The following is a 13,621-nucleotide window of genomic DNA, read 5'->3' as shown; positions in this document are numbered from 1 at the left end:
GAAGAGTGATGTGTGAGGGTGGGGAATGGGGCTGAATGTTTGGGTTGAAGAGTGATGTGTGCGGGTGGGGAGAGTGGGGATTGGAGTGAACGTTTGGGTTGAAGAGTGATGGCTGGGGAGAGTAGGGAATGGGAGTGAAGGTTTGGGTTGAAGAGTGATTTGTGAGGGTGTGGAATGGTGGATGAATGTTTGGGTTGAAGAGTGACGTGTGAGGGTGGGGAGAGTGGGGAATAGAGGTGAATGTTTGGGTTCAAGAGTGATGTTTGAGTGTGGGGAATGGGGGTGAATGTTTGGGTTGAAGAGTGATGTGTGAGGGTAGGGAATGGGGGAGAATATTTGGGTTGAAGAGCGATGGGTGAGGGTGGGGAGAGTGAGGAATGGGGTTGAATGTTTGTGTTGAAGAGTGATGTGTGAGGGTGGGGAGAGTGGGGAAGAGGGGTGAATGTTTGAGTTGAAGAGTGACGTGTGAGGGTTGTGGGGAATGGGGGTGAATGTTTGGGTTCAAGAGTGATGTTTGAGTGTGGGGAATGGGGGTGAATGTTTGGGTTGAAGAGTGATGTGTGAGGGTGGGGAATGGGGCTGAATGTTTGGGTTGAAGAGTGATGTGTGCGGGTGGGGAGAGTGGGGATTGGAGTGAATGTTTGGGTTGAAGAGTGATGGCTGGGGAGAGTAGGGAATGGGAGTGAAGGTTTGGGTTGAAGAGTGATTTGTGAGGGTGTGGAATGGTGGATGAATGTTTGGGTTGAAGAGTGACGTGTGAGGGTGGGGAGAGTGAGGAATGGGGTTGAATGTTTGTGTTGAAGAGTGATGTGTGAGTGTGAGGAGAGTGGGGAATGGGGGTGAATGTTTGGGTTCAAGAGTGATGTTTGAGTGTGGGGAATGGGGGTGAATGTTTGAGTTAAAGAGTGATGTGTGAGGGTGGAGAATGGGGATGAATGTTTGGGTTGAAGAGTGATGTGTGAGGGTGTGGAATGGGGGTGAATGGGTTGAAGAGTGATGTGTGAGCGTGTGGAATGGGGGTGAATGTTTGAGTTGAAGAGTGACGTGTGAGGGTTGTGGGGAATGGGGGTGAATGTTTGGGTTCAAGAGTGATGTTTGAGTGTGGGGAATGGGGGTGAATGTTTGGGTTGAAGAGTGATGTGTGAGGGTGGGGAATGGGGGAGAATATTTGGGTTGAAGAGTGATGGGTGAGGGTGGGGAGACTGGGGAATGGGGAGCATGGGTTGATGTGTGAGGGTGGGGAGAGTAGGGAATGGGAGTGAATGTTTGGGTTGAAGAGTGAAGTGTGAGAGAGGGGAGAGTGGGGAATGGGGCTGAATGGGTTGAAGTGTGATGTGTGAGGGTGGGGAGAGTGTGGAATAGGGGAGAATGGTTGTGTTGAAGAGTGATGTGTGAGTGTGGGGAATGGGGTTGAATGTTTGGGTTGAAGAGTGATGTGTGAAGGTGGGGAGAGTGGGGAATGGGGGTGAATGTTTGTGTTGAAGAGTGATGTCTGAGGGTGGGCAGAGTGGGGAATGGGAGCCATGTTTGGGTTGAAGAGTGATGTGTGAGGGTGGGGAGAGTGGGGAATGGGAGTGAATGTTTGGGTTGAAGAGTGAAGTGTGAGAGAGGGGAGAGTGGGGAATGTGGCTGAATGGGTTGAAGTGTGATGTGTGAGGGTGGGGAGAGTGTGGAATAGGGGAGAATGGTTGTGTTGAAGAGTGATGTGTGAGTGTGGGGAATGGGGTTGAATGTTTGGGTTGAAGAGTGATGTGTGAAGGTGGGGAGAGTGGGGAATGGGGGTGAATGTTTGTGTTGAAGAGTGATGTCTGAGGGTGGGCAGAGTGGGGAATGGGAGCCATGTTTGGGTTGAAGAGTGATGTGTGAGGGTGGGGAGAGTGGGGAATGGGAGTGAATGTTTGGGTTGAAGAGTGACGTGTGAGAGAGGGGAGAGTGGGGAATGGGGCTGAATGGGTTGAAGTGTGATGTGTGAGGGTGGGGAGAGTGGGGAATAGGGGAGAATGGTTGTGTTGAAGAGTGATGTGTGAGTGTGGTGAATAGGCGTGAATGTTTGGGTTGAAGAGTGATGTGTGAGGGTGTGGAATGGGGTCTGAATGTTTCGGTTGAAGAGTGATGTGTGAGGGTGAGGAATGGGTGTGAATGTTTGGGATGAAGAGTGATGTGTGAGGGTGGGGAATAGGCGTGAATGTTTGGGTTGAAGAGTGATGTGTGAGGGTGTGGAATGGGGGTGAATGTTTGGGTTGAAGAGTGATGGGTGGGGAGAGTGGGGAATAGGGGTGTGTTTGCATTAAAGAGTGATGTGTGAGTGTGGGGAATGGGGATGAATGTTTGGGTTGAAGAGTGACGTGTGAGAGTGGGGAATGGGGCTGAATGGGTTGAAGTGTGATGTGTGAGGGTGGGGAGAGTGGGGAAGAGGGGTGAATGGTTGCGTTGAAGAGTGATGTGTGAGTGTGGGGAATGGGAGTGAAGGTTTGGGTTGAAGAGTGATGTGTGAGGGTGTGGAATGGGGTCTGAATGTTTCGGTTGAAGAGTGATGTGTGAGGGTGAGGAATGGGTGTGAATGTTTGGGATGAAGAGTGATGTGTGAGGGTGGGGAATAGGCGTGAATGTTTGGGTTGAAGAGTGATGTCTGAGGGTGTGGAATGGGGGTGAATGTTTGGGTTGAAGAGTGATGGGTGGGGAGAGTGGGGAATAGGGGTGTGTTTGCATTAAAGAGTGATGTGTGAGTGTGGGGAATGGGGATGAATGTTTGGGTTGAAGAGTGACGTGTGAGGGAAGGGAGAGTGGGAAATAGGGGTGAATGTTTGCATTAAAGAGTAATGTGTTTGGGTGGGGAATGGGGATGAATGTTTGGGTTGAAGAGTGATGTGTGAGGGTGCGGAGAGTGGGGAATGGGAGTGAATGTTCGGGTTGAAGAGTGACGTGTGAGGATGGGGAGAGTGGGGAATAGGGCTGAATGTTTGGGTTGAAGAGTGACGTGTGAGAGTGGGGAATGGGGCTGAATGGGTTGAAGTGTGATGTGTGAGGGTGGGGAGAGTGGGGAAGAGGGGTGAATGGTTGCGTTGAAGAGTGATGTGTGAGTGTGGGGAATGGGAGTGAAGGTTTGGGTTGAAGAGTGATGTGTGAGGGTGTGGAGAGTGGAGAATGGGGGTGAATGTATGGGTTCAAGAGTGATGTGTGAGGGTGGGGAGAGTGAGGAATAGGGGAGAATGGTTGTGTTGAAGAGTGATGTGTGAGTGTGGGGAATGGGAGCCATATTTGGGTTGAAGAGTGACGTGTGAGTGTGGCGAGTTTGGGGAATGGGGCTGAATGTTTGGGTTGAAGAGTGATGTGTGAGGGTGAGGAATGGGGTCTGAATGTTTCAGTTGAAGAGTGATGTGTGAGGGTGAGAAATGGGTGTGAATGTTTGGGTTGAAGAGTGATGTGTGCGGGTGGGGATATTGGGGATTGGAGTGAATGTTTGGGTTGAAGAGTGAGGTGTGAGGGTGGGGAGAATGGGGAATGGTGAATGAATGTTTGGGTTGAAGAGTGATGTGTGAGGGTGGGGAGAGTGGGGAATGGGGCTGAATGTTTGGGTTTAAGAGTGATATTTGAGGATGGGGAATGGGATGAATGTTTGGGTTGAAGAGTGATGCGTGAGGGTGAGGAGAGTGGGGAATGGGGATGAATGTTTTGGTTGAAGAGCGTTGGGTGAGGGTGAAGAATGGTGTCTGAATGTTTGGTTTGAAGAGTGATGTGTGAAGGTGGGAAATGGGTGATCAATGTTTGGGTTGAAGAGTGACGTGTGAGGGTGGGGAGAGTGGGGAATAGGGGGGAATGTTTGCATTAAAGAGTGATGAGTGAGGGTGGAGAATGGGGATGAATGTTTGGGTTGAAGAGTGATGTGTGAGGGTGTGGAATGGGGGTGAATGTTTGAGTTGAAGAGTGACGTGTGAGGGTGTGGAGAGTGGGGAATGGGGGTGAATGCTTGGGTTCAAGAGAAATGTATGAGGGTGGGGAGAGTGGGGAATGGGAGTGAATGTTTGGGTTGAAGAGTGACGTGTGAGGGTGTGGAGAGTGGGGAATGGGGGTGAATGTTTGGGTTCAAGAGTGATGTTTGAGTGTGGGGAATGGGGGTGAATGTTTGGGTTGAAGAGTGATGTGTGAGGGTGGGGAATGGGGGAGAATATTTGGGTTGAAGAGTGATGTGTGAGGGTGTGGAGATTGGGGAATGGGGAGAATGGGTTGAAGAGTGATGTGTGAGGGTGGGGAGAGTAGGGAATGGGAGTGAATGTTTGGGTTGAAGAGTGATGTGTGAGAGTGGAGAGAGTGGGGAATGGGGCTGAATGGGTTGAAGTGTGATGTGTGAGGGTGGGGAGAGTGGGGAATAGGGGAGAATGGCTGTGTTGAAGAGTGATGCGTGAGTGTGGGGAATGGGGCTGAATGGGTTGAAGTGTGATGTGTGAGGGTGGGGAGAGTGTGGAATAGGGGAGAATGGTTGTGTTGAAGAGTGATGTGTGAGTGTGGGGAATGGGGTTGAATGTTTGGGTTGAAGAGTGATGTGTGAAGGTGGGGAGAGTGGGGAATGGGGGTGAATGTTTGTGTTGAAGAGTGATGTCTGAGGGTGGGCAGAGTGGGGAATGGGAGCCATGTTTGGGTTGAAGAGTGATGTGTGAGGGTGGGGAGAGTGGGGAATGGGAGTGAATGTTTGGGTTGAAGAGTGAAGTGTGAGAGAGGGGAGAGTGGGGAATGTGGCTGAATGGGTTGAAGTGTGATGTGTGAGGGTGGGGAGAGTGTGGAATAGGGGAGAATGGTTGTGTTGAAGAGTGATGTGTGAGTGTGGGGAATGGGGTTGAATGTTTGGGTTGAAGAGTGACGTGTGAGAGAGGGGAGAGTGGGGAATGGGGCTGAATGGGTTGAAGTGTGATGTGTGAGGGTGGGGAGAGTGGGGAATAGGGGAGAATGGTTGTGTTGAAGAGTGATGTGTGAGTGTGGTGAATAGGCGTGAATGTTTGGGTTGAAGAGTGATGTGTGAGGGTGTGGAATGGGGTCTGTATGTTTCGTTTGAAGAGTGATGTGTGAGGGTGAGGAATGGGTGTGAATGTTTGGGATGAAGAGTGATGTGTGAGGGTGGGGAATAGGCGTGAATGTTTGGGTTGAAGAGTGATGTGTGAGGGTGTGGAATGGGGGTGAATGTTTGGGTTGAAGAGTGACGTGTGCGGGTGGGGAGAGTGGGGATTGGAGTGAATGTTTGGGTTGAAGAGTGATGGGTGGGGAGAGTGGGGAATAGGGGTGTGTTTGCATTAAAGAGTGATGTGTGAGTGTGGGGAATAGGCGTGAATGTTTGGGTTGAAGAGTGATGTGTGAGGGTGTGGAATGGGGGTGAATGTTTGGGTTGAAGAGTGACGTGTGCGGGTGGGGAGAGTGGGGATTGGAGTGAATGTTTGGGTTGAAGAGTGATGGGTGGGGAGAGTGGGGAATAGGGGTGTGTTTGCATTAAAGAGTGATGTGTGAGGGTGTGGAGAGTGGAGAATGGGGGTGAATGTATGGGTTCAAGAGTGATGTGTGAGGGTGGGGAGAGTGAGGAATAGGGGAGAATGGTTGTGTTGAAGAGTGATGTGTGAGTGTGGGGAATGGGAGCCATATTTGGGTTGAAGAGTGACGTGTGAGTGTGGCGAGTTTGGGGAATGGGGCTGAATGTTTGGGTTGAAGAGTGATGTGTGAGGGTGAGGAATGGGGTCTGAATGTTTCAGTTGAAGAGTGATGTGTGAGGGTGAGAAATGGGTGTGATTGTTTGGGTTGAAGAGTGATGTGTGCGGGTGGGGATATTGGGGATTGGAGTGAATGTTTGGGTTGAAGAGTGAGGTGTGAGGGTGGGGAGAATGGGGAATGGTGAATGAATGTTTGGGTTGAAGAGTGATGTGTGAGGGTGGGGAGAGTGGGGAATGGGGCTGAATGTTTGGGTTTAAGAGTGATATTTGAGGATGGGGAATGGGGTGAATGTTTGGGTTGAAGAGTGATGGTGAGGGTGAGGAGAGTGGGGAATGGGGATGAATGTTTGGGTTGAAGAGTGACGTGTGAGGGTGTGGAGAGTGGGGAATGTGGGTGAATGTTTGGGTTCAAAAGTGATGTGTGACGGTGCGGAGAGTGGGGAATGGGAGTGAATGTTCGGGTTGAAGAGTGACTTGTGAGGATGGGGAGAGTGGGGAATGAGGCTGAATGTTTGGGTTGAAGAGTGATGTTTGAGAGTGGGGAATGGGGGTGAATGTTTGGGTTGAAGAGTGATGTGTGAGGGTGTGGAATGGTGGATAAATGTTTGGGTTGAAGAGTGACGTGTGAGGGAAGGGAGAGTGGGAAATAGGGGTGAATGTTTGCATTAAAGAGTAATGTGTTTGGGTGGGGAATGGGGATGAATGTTTGGGTTGAAGAGTGACGTGTGAGGGTGTGGAGAGTGGGGAATGGGGGTGAATGTTTGGGTTCAAGAGTGATGTGTGAGGGTGCGGAGAGTGGGGAATGGGAGTGAATGTTCGGGTTGAAGAGTGAAGTGTGAGGATGGGGAGAGTGGGGAATAGGGCTGAATGTTTGGGTTGAAGAGTGACGTGTGAGAGTGGGGAATGGGGCTGAATGGGTTGAAGTGTGATGTGTGAGGGTGGGGAGAGTGGGGAAGAGGGGTGAATGGTTGCGTTGAAGAGTGATGTGTGAGTGTGGGGAATGGGAGTGAAGGTTTGGGTTGAAGAGTGATGTGTGAGGGTGTGGAGAGTGGAGAATGGGGGTGAATGTATGGGTTCAAGAGTGATGTGTGAGGGTGGGGAGAGTGAGGAATAGGGGTGAATGTTTGCATTAAAGAGTGATGCGTGAGGGTGGAGAATGGGGATGAATGTTTGGGTTGAAGAGTGATGTGTGAGGGTGTGGAATGGGGTGAATGTTTGAGTTGAAGAGTGACGTGTGAGGGTGTGGAGAGTGGGGAATGGGGGTGAATGCTTGGGTTCAAGAGAGATGTGTGAGGGTGGGGAGAGTGGGGAATGGGGGTGAATGTTTGGGTTCAAGAGTGATGTTTGAGTGTGGGGAATGGGGGTGAATGTTTGGGTTGAAGAGTGATGTGTGAGCGTGGGGAATGGGAGTGAATGTTTGGGTTGAAGAGTGACGTGTGAGGGTGTGGAGAGTGGGGAATGGGGGTGAATGTTTGGGTTCAAGAGTGATGTTTGAGTGTGGGGAATGGGGGTGAATGTTTGGGTTGAAGAGTGATGTGTGAGCGTGGGGAATGGGGGAGAATATTTGGGTTGAAGAGTGATGTGTGAGGGTGGGGAGATTGAGGAATGGGGAGAATGGGTTGAAGAGTGATGTGTGAGGGTGGGGAGATTGAGGAATGGGGAGAATGGGTTGAAGAGTGATGTGTGAGGGTGGGGAGAGTAGGGAATGGGAGTGAATGTTTGGGTTCAAGAGTGACGTGTGAGTGTAGGGAGAGTGGGGAATGGGGCTGAATGGGTTGAAGTGTGATGTGTGAGGGTGGGGAGAGTGGGGAATAGGGGAGAATGGCTGTGTTGAAGAGTGATGCGTGAGTGTGGGGAATGGGGTTGAATGTTTGGGTTGAAGAGTGATGTGTGAGGGTGGGCAGAGTGGGGAATAGGGGAGAATGGTTGTGTTGAAGAGTGATGTGTGAGTGTGGGGAATGGGAGCCGTATTTGGGTTGAAGAGTGACGTGTGAGTGTGGCGAGTTTGGGGAATGGGGCTGAATGTTTGGGTTGAAGAGTGATGTGTGAGGGTGAGGAATGGGGTTTGAATGTTTCAGTTGAAGAGTGATGTGTTGGTGAGAAATGGGTGTGAATGTTTGGGTTGAAGAGTGATGTGTGCGGGTGGGGAGAGTGGGGATTGGAGTGAATGTTTGGGTTGAAGAGTGATGGGTGGGGATATTGGGGAATGGGAGTGAATGTTTGGGTTGAAGAGTGAGGTGTGAGGGTGGGGAGAGTGGGGAATGGTGAATGAATGTTTGGGTTGAAGAGTGATGTGTGAGGGTGGGGAGAGTGGGGAATGGGGCTGAATGTTTGGGTTTAAGAGTGATATTTGAGGATGGGAAATGGGGTGAATGTTTGGGTTGAAGAGTGATGCGTGAGGGTGAGGAGAGTGGGGAATGGGGATGAATGTTTTGGTTGAAGAGCGTTGGGTGAGGGTGAAGAATGGTGTCTGAATGTTTGGTTTGAAGAGTGATGTGTGAAGGTGGGAAATGGGTGATCAATGTTTGGGTTGAAGAGTGACGTGTGAGGGTGGGGAGAGTGGGGAATAGGGGGGAATGTTTGCATTAAAGAGTGATGAGTGAGGGTGGAGAATGGGGATGAATGTTTGGGTTGAAGCGTGATGTGTGAGGGTGTGGAATGGGGGTGAATGTTTGAGTTGAAGAGTGACGTGTGAGGGTCTGGAGAGTGGGGAATGGGGGTGAATGCTTGGGTTCAAGAGAAATGTATGAGGGTGTGGAGAGTGGGGAATGGGAGTGAATGTTTGGGTTGAAGAGTGACGTGTGAGGGTGTGGAGAGTGGGGAATGGGGGTGAATGTTTGGGTTCAAGAGTGATGTGTGAGCGTGTGGAATGGGGGTGAATGTTTGGGTTGAAGAGTGACGTGTGAGGGTGTGGAGAGTGGGGAATGGGGGTGAATGTTTGGGTTCAAGAGTGATGTTTGAGTGTGGGGAATGGGGGTGAATGTTTGGGTTGAAGAGTGATGTGTGAGGGTGGGGCATGGGGAGAATATTTGGGTTGAAGAGTGATGTGTGAGGGTGGGGAGATTGGGGAATGGGGAGAATGGGTTGAAGAGTGATGTGTGAGGGTGGGGAGAGTAGGGAATGGGAGTGAATGTTTGGGTTGAAGAGTGATGTGTGAGAGTGGAGAGAGTGGGGAATGGGGCTGAATGGGTTGAAGTGTGATGTGTGAGGGTGGGGAGAGTGGGGAATAGGGGAGAATGGCTGTGTTGATGCGTGAGTGTGGGGAATGGGGTTGAATGTTTGGGTTGAAGAGTGATGTGTGAGGGTGGGGAGCGTGGGGAATGGGGTTGAATGTTTGGATTGAAGAGTGATGTGTGAGGGTGGGCAGAGTGGGGAATGGGGAGAATGGTTGTGTTGAAGAGTGATGTGTGAGTCTGGGGAATGGGAGCCATGTTTGGGTTGAACAGTGACGTGTGAGTGTGGCGAGAGTGGGGAATGGGGCTGAATGTTTGGGTTGAAGAGTGATGTGTGAGGGTGAGGAATGGGGGCTGAATGTTTTGGTTGAAGAGTGATGTGTGAGGGTGTGGAATGGGGTGAATGTTTGGGTTGAAGAGTGATGTGTGCGGGTGGGGAGAGTGGGGATTGGAGTGAATGTTTGGGTTGAAGAGTGATGGGTGGGGATATTGGGGAATGGGAGTGAATGTTTGGGTTGAAGAGTGAGGTGTGAGGGTGGGGAGAGTGGGGAATGGTGAATGAATGTTTGGGTTGAAGAGTGATGTGTGAGGGTGGGGAGAGTGGGGAATGGGGCTGAATGTTTGGGTTTAAGAGTGATATTTGAGGATGGGGAATGGGGTGAATGTTTGGGTTGAAGAGTGATGCGTGAGGGTGAGGAGAGTGGGGAATGGGGATGAATGTTTTGGTTGAAGAGCGTTGGGTGAGGGTGAAGAATGGTGTCTGAATGTTTGGTTTGAAGAGTGATGTGTGAAGGTGGGAAATGGGTGATCAATGTTTGGGTTGAAGAGTGACGTGTGAGGGTGGGGAGAGTGGGGAATAGGGGGGAATGTTTGCATTAAAGAGTGATGCGTGAGGGTGGAGAATGGGGATGAATGTTTGGGTTGAAGAGTGATGTGTGAGGGTGTGGAATGGGGGTGAATGTTTGAGTTGAAGAGTGACGTGTGAGGGTGTGGAGAGTGGGGAATGGGGTGAATGCTTGGGTTCAAGAGAAATGTATGAGGGTGGGGAGAGTGGGGAATGGGAGTGAATGTTTGGGTTGAAGAGTGAAGTGTGAGGGTGTGGAGAGTGGGGAATGGGGGTGAATGTTTGGGTTCAAGAGTGATGTGTGAGCGTGTGGAATGGGGGTGAATGTTTGGGTTGAAGAGTGACGTGTGAGGGTGTGGAGAGTGGGGAATGGGGTTGAATGTTTGGGTTCAAGAGAGATGTGTGAGTGTGGGGAGAGTGGGGAATGGGTGTGAATGTTTGGGTTGAAGAGTGATGTGTGAGGGTGGGGAGAGTGGGGAATGGGGGATGAATGTTTGGGTTCAAGAGTGATGTGTGCGGGTGGGGAGAGTGGGGATTGGAGTGAATGTTTGGGTTGAAGAGTGAGGTGTGAGGGTGGGGAGAGTGGGGAATGGTGAATGAATGTTTGGGTTGAAGAGTGATGTGTGAGGGTGGGGAGAGTGGGGAATGGGGCTGAATGTTTGGGTTTAAGAGTGATATTTGAGGATGGGGAATGGGGTGAATGTTTGGGTTGATGAGTGATGCGTGAGGGTGAGGAGAGTGGGGAATGGGGATGAATGTTTTGGTTGAAGAGCGTTGGGTGAGGGTGAAGAATGGTATCTGAATGTTTGGGTTGAAGAATGATCTGTGAGGGTGAGGATAGCGGGGAATGGGGATGAATGTTTGGGTTCAAGAGTGATGTGAGAGGCTGTGGAGAGTGGGGAATGGGGTGAATGTTTGGGTTGGAGAGTGATGTATGAGGATGGGGAGTGTGGGGAATGGGGAATGAATGTTTGGGTTTAAGAGTGATGTGAGAGGGTGCGGAATGGGGCTGAATGTTTGGGTTGAAAGTGATGTGTGAGGGTGAGGAATGGGGTCTGAATGTTTCGGTTGAAGAGTGATGTGTGAGGGTGAGGAATGGGAGTGAATGTTTCGGTTCAAGAGTGATGTGTGAGGGTGTGGAATGGTGGATAAATGTTTGGGTTGAAGAGTGACGTGTGAGGGAAGGGAGAGTGGGGAATAGGGGTGAATGTTTGCATTAAAGAGTGATGTGTGAGGGTGGGGAATGGGGATGAATGTTTGGGTTCAAGAGTGATGTGTGAGGGTGGGGAGAGTGGGGAATGGGGGATGAAATTTTGGGTTGAAGAGTGATGTGTAATGGTGGGGAGAGTGGGGAATGGGGATGAATGTTTGGGTTGAAAGGTGATGTGTGAGGGTGGGGAATGGGGATAAATGTTTGGGATGAAGAGTGACGTGTGAGGGTGGTGAGAGTGGGGAATAGGGGTGAATGTTTGCATTAAAGAGTGATGCGTGAGGGTGGAGAATGGGGATGAATGTTTGGGTTGAAGAGTGATGTGTGAGGGTGTGGAATGGGGGTGAATGTTTGAGTTGAAGAGTGACGTGTGAGGGTGTGGAGAGTGGGGAATGGGGGTGAATGTTTGGGTTCAAGAGAGATGTGTGAGTGTGGGGAGAGTGGGGAATGGGTGTGAATGTTTGGGTTGAAGAGTGATGTGTGATGGTGGGGAGAGTGGGGAATGGGGATGAATGTTTGGGTTGAAGAGTGATGTGTGAGGGTGGGGAGAGTGAGGAATGGGGTTGAATGTTTGGGTTGAAGTGTGATGTGTGAGTGTGGGGAGAGTGGGGAATGGGGGATGAATGTTTGGGTTGAAGAGTGATGTGTGATGGTGGGGAGAGTGGGGAATGCGGATGAATGTTTGGGTTGAAGAGTGATGTGTGAGGGTGGGGAGAGTGAGGAATGGGGTTGAATGTTTGGGTTGAAGTGTGATGTGTGAGTGTGGGGATAGTGGGGAATGGGGGATGAATGTTTGGGTTGAAGAGTGATGTGTAATGGTGGGGAGAGTGGGGAATGGGGATGAATGTTTGGGTTGAATGGTGATGTGTGAGGGTGGGGAATGGGTGTGAATGTTTGGATTGAAGAGTGACGTGTGAGGGTGTGGAGAGTGGGGAAGGGGGTTGAATGTTTGGGTTCAAGAGTGATGTTTGAGTGTGGGGAATGGGGATGAATGTTTGGGTTGAAGAGTGATGTGGGAGGGTGGGGAGTGTGAGGAATGGGGTTGAATGTTTGGGTTGAAGTGTGATGTGTGAGTGTGGGGATAGTGGGGAATGGGGGATGAATGTTTGGGTTGAAGAGTGATGTGTAATGGTGGGGAGAGTGGGGAATGGGGATGAATGTTTGGGTTGAAAGGTGACGTGTGAGGGTGGGGAGAGTGGGGAATAGGGGGGAATGTTTGCATTAAAGAGTGATGCGTGAGGGTGGAGAATGGGGATGAATGTTTGGGTTGAAGAGTGATGTGTGAGGGTGTGGAATGGGGGTGAATGTTTGAGTTGAAGAGTGACATGTGAGGGTGTGGAGAGTGGGGAATGGGGGTGAATGCTTGGGTTCAAGAGAGATGTGTGATGGTGGGGAGAGTGGGGAATGGGAGTGAATGTTTGGGTTGAAGAGTGATGTGTGAGCGTGTGGAATGGGGGTGAATGTTTGGGTTCAAGAGTGACTTGTGAGGGTGTGGAGAGTGGGGAATGGCGGTGAATGGGTTCAACAGTGACGTGTGAGAGTGGGGAGAGTTGGGAATGGGGCTGAATGTTTGCGTTGAAGAGTGATGTGTGAGGGTGGGGAATAGGAGATGAATGTTTCGGTTTAAGAGTGATGTGTGAGAGTGGGGAATGGGGGTTGAATGTTTGAGTTGACGAGTGATGTTTGATGGTGGGGAGTGTGGGGAATGGTGGTGAATGTTGGGGTTGAAGAGTGATGTGTGAGGGTGTGTAATGGGGGATAAATGTTAGGGTTGAAGAGTGACGTGTGAGGGTGGGGAGAGTGGGAAATAGGGATGAATGTTTGCATTAAAGAGTGATGTGCGAGGCTCAGGAATGGGGATGAATGTTTGGGTTGAAGAGTGATGTGTGAGGGTGTGGAATGGGGGTGAATGTTTGGGTTGAATAGTGATGTGTGAGGGTCGGGTGAGTTGGGAATGGGAGTGAATGTTTGGGTTGAAGAGTGACGTCTGAGAGTGGGGAATGGAGCTTAATGTTTGTATTAAAGAGTGATGTATGAGGGTGGGGAATGGGGATGAATGTTTGGGTTGAAGAGTGATATGTGAGGGTGGGGAATGGGGGTGAATGTTTAGGTTGAATAGTGATGTGTGAGAGTGGGGAGAGTGGAGATTGGAGTGAATGTTTGGGTTGAAGAGTGACGTGTGAAGGTGTGGAGAGTGGGGAATGGGGGTGAATGTTTGGGTTCAAGAGTGATGTTTGAATGTGGGGAATGGGGGTGAATGTTTGGGTTGAAGAGTGATGTGTGAGGGTGGGGAATGGGGAGAATATTTGGGTTGAAGAGTGATGTGTGAGGGTGGGGAGATTGGGGAATGGGGAGAATGGGTTGAAGAGTGAGTGTGAGGGTGGGGAGAGTAGGGAATGGGAGTGAATGTTTGGGTTGAAGAGTGACGTGTGAGAGTGGGGAGAGTGGGGAATGGGGCTGAATGGGTTGAAGTGTGATGTGTGAGGGTGGGGAGAGTGGGGAATAGGGGAAAATGGCTGTGTTGAAGAGTGATGTGTGAGTGTGGGGAATGGGAGCCATGTTTGCGTTGAAGAGTGACGTGTGAGTGTGACGAGAGTGGGGAATGGGGCTGAATGTTTGGGTTGAAAGTGATGTGTGAGGGTGAGGAATGGGGTCTGAATGTTTCGGTTGAAGAGTGATGTGTGAGGGTGAGGAATGGGAGTGA

General features: G+C 50.7%; 1 protein-coding gene across 1 annotated transcript in view; it reads left to right on the top strand.

The window, feature by feature from the left end:
* LOC132407088 (asc-type amino acid transporter 1-like) overlaps positions 1-13,621 on the top strand; it is a 123,465-nt gene that overhangs the window by 20,496 nt on the left and 89,348 nt on the right. The window lies entirely within an intron of this gene.

The sequence above is a fragment of the Hypanus sabinus genome, chromosome 17, assembly GCF_030144855.1.
Source record: "Hypanus sabinus isolate sHypSab1 chromosome 17, sHypSab1.hap1, whole genome shotgun sequence".
Taxonomy (NCBI): domain Eukaryota; kingdom Metazoa; phylum Chordata; class Chondrichthyes; order Myliobatiformes; family Dasyatidae; genus Hypanus; species Hypanus sabinus.
The sequence above is the reverse complement of the archived record's forward strand: the minus strand, read 5'-3'. Positions and strand labels throughout refer to the sequence as shown.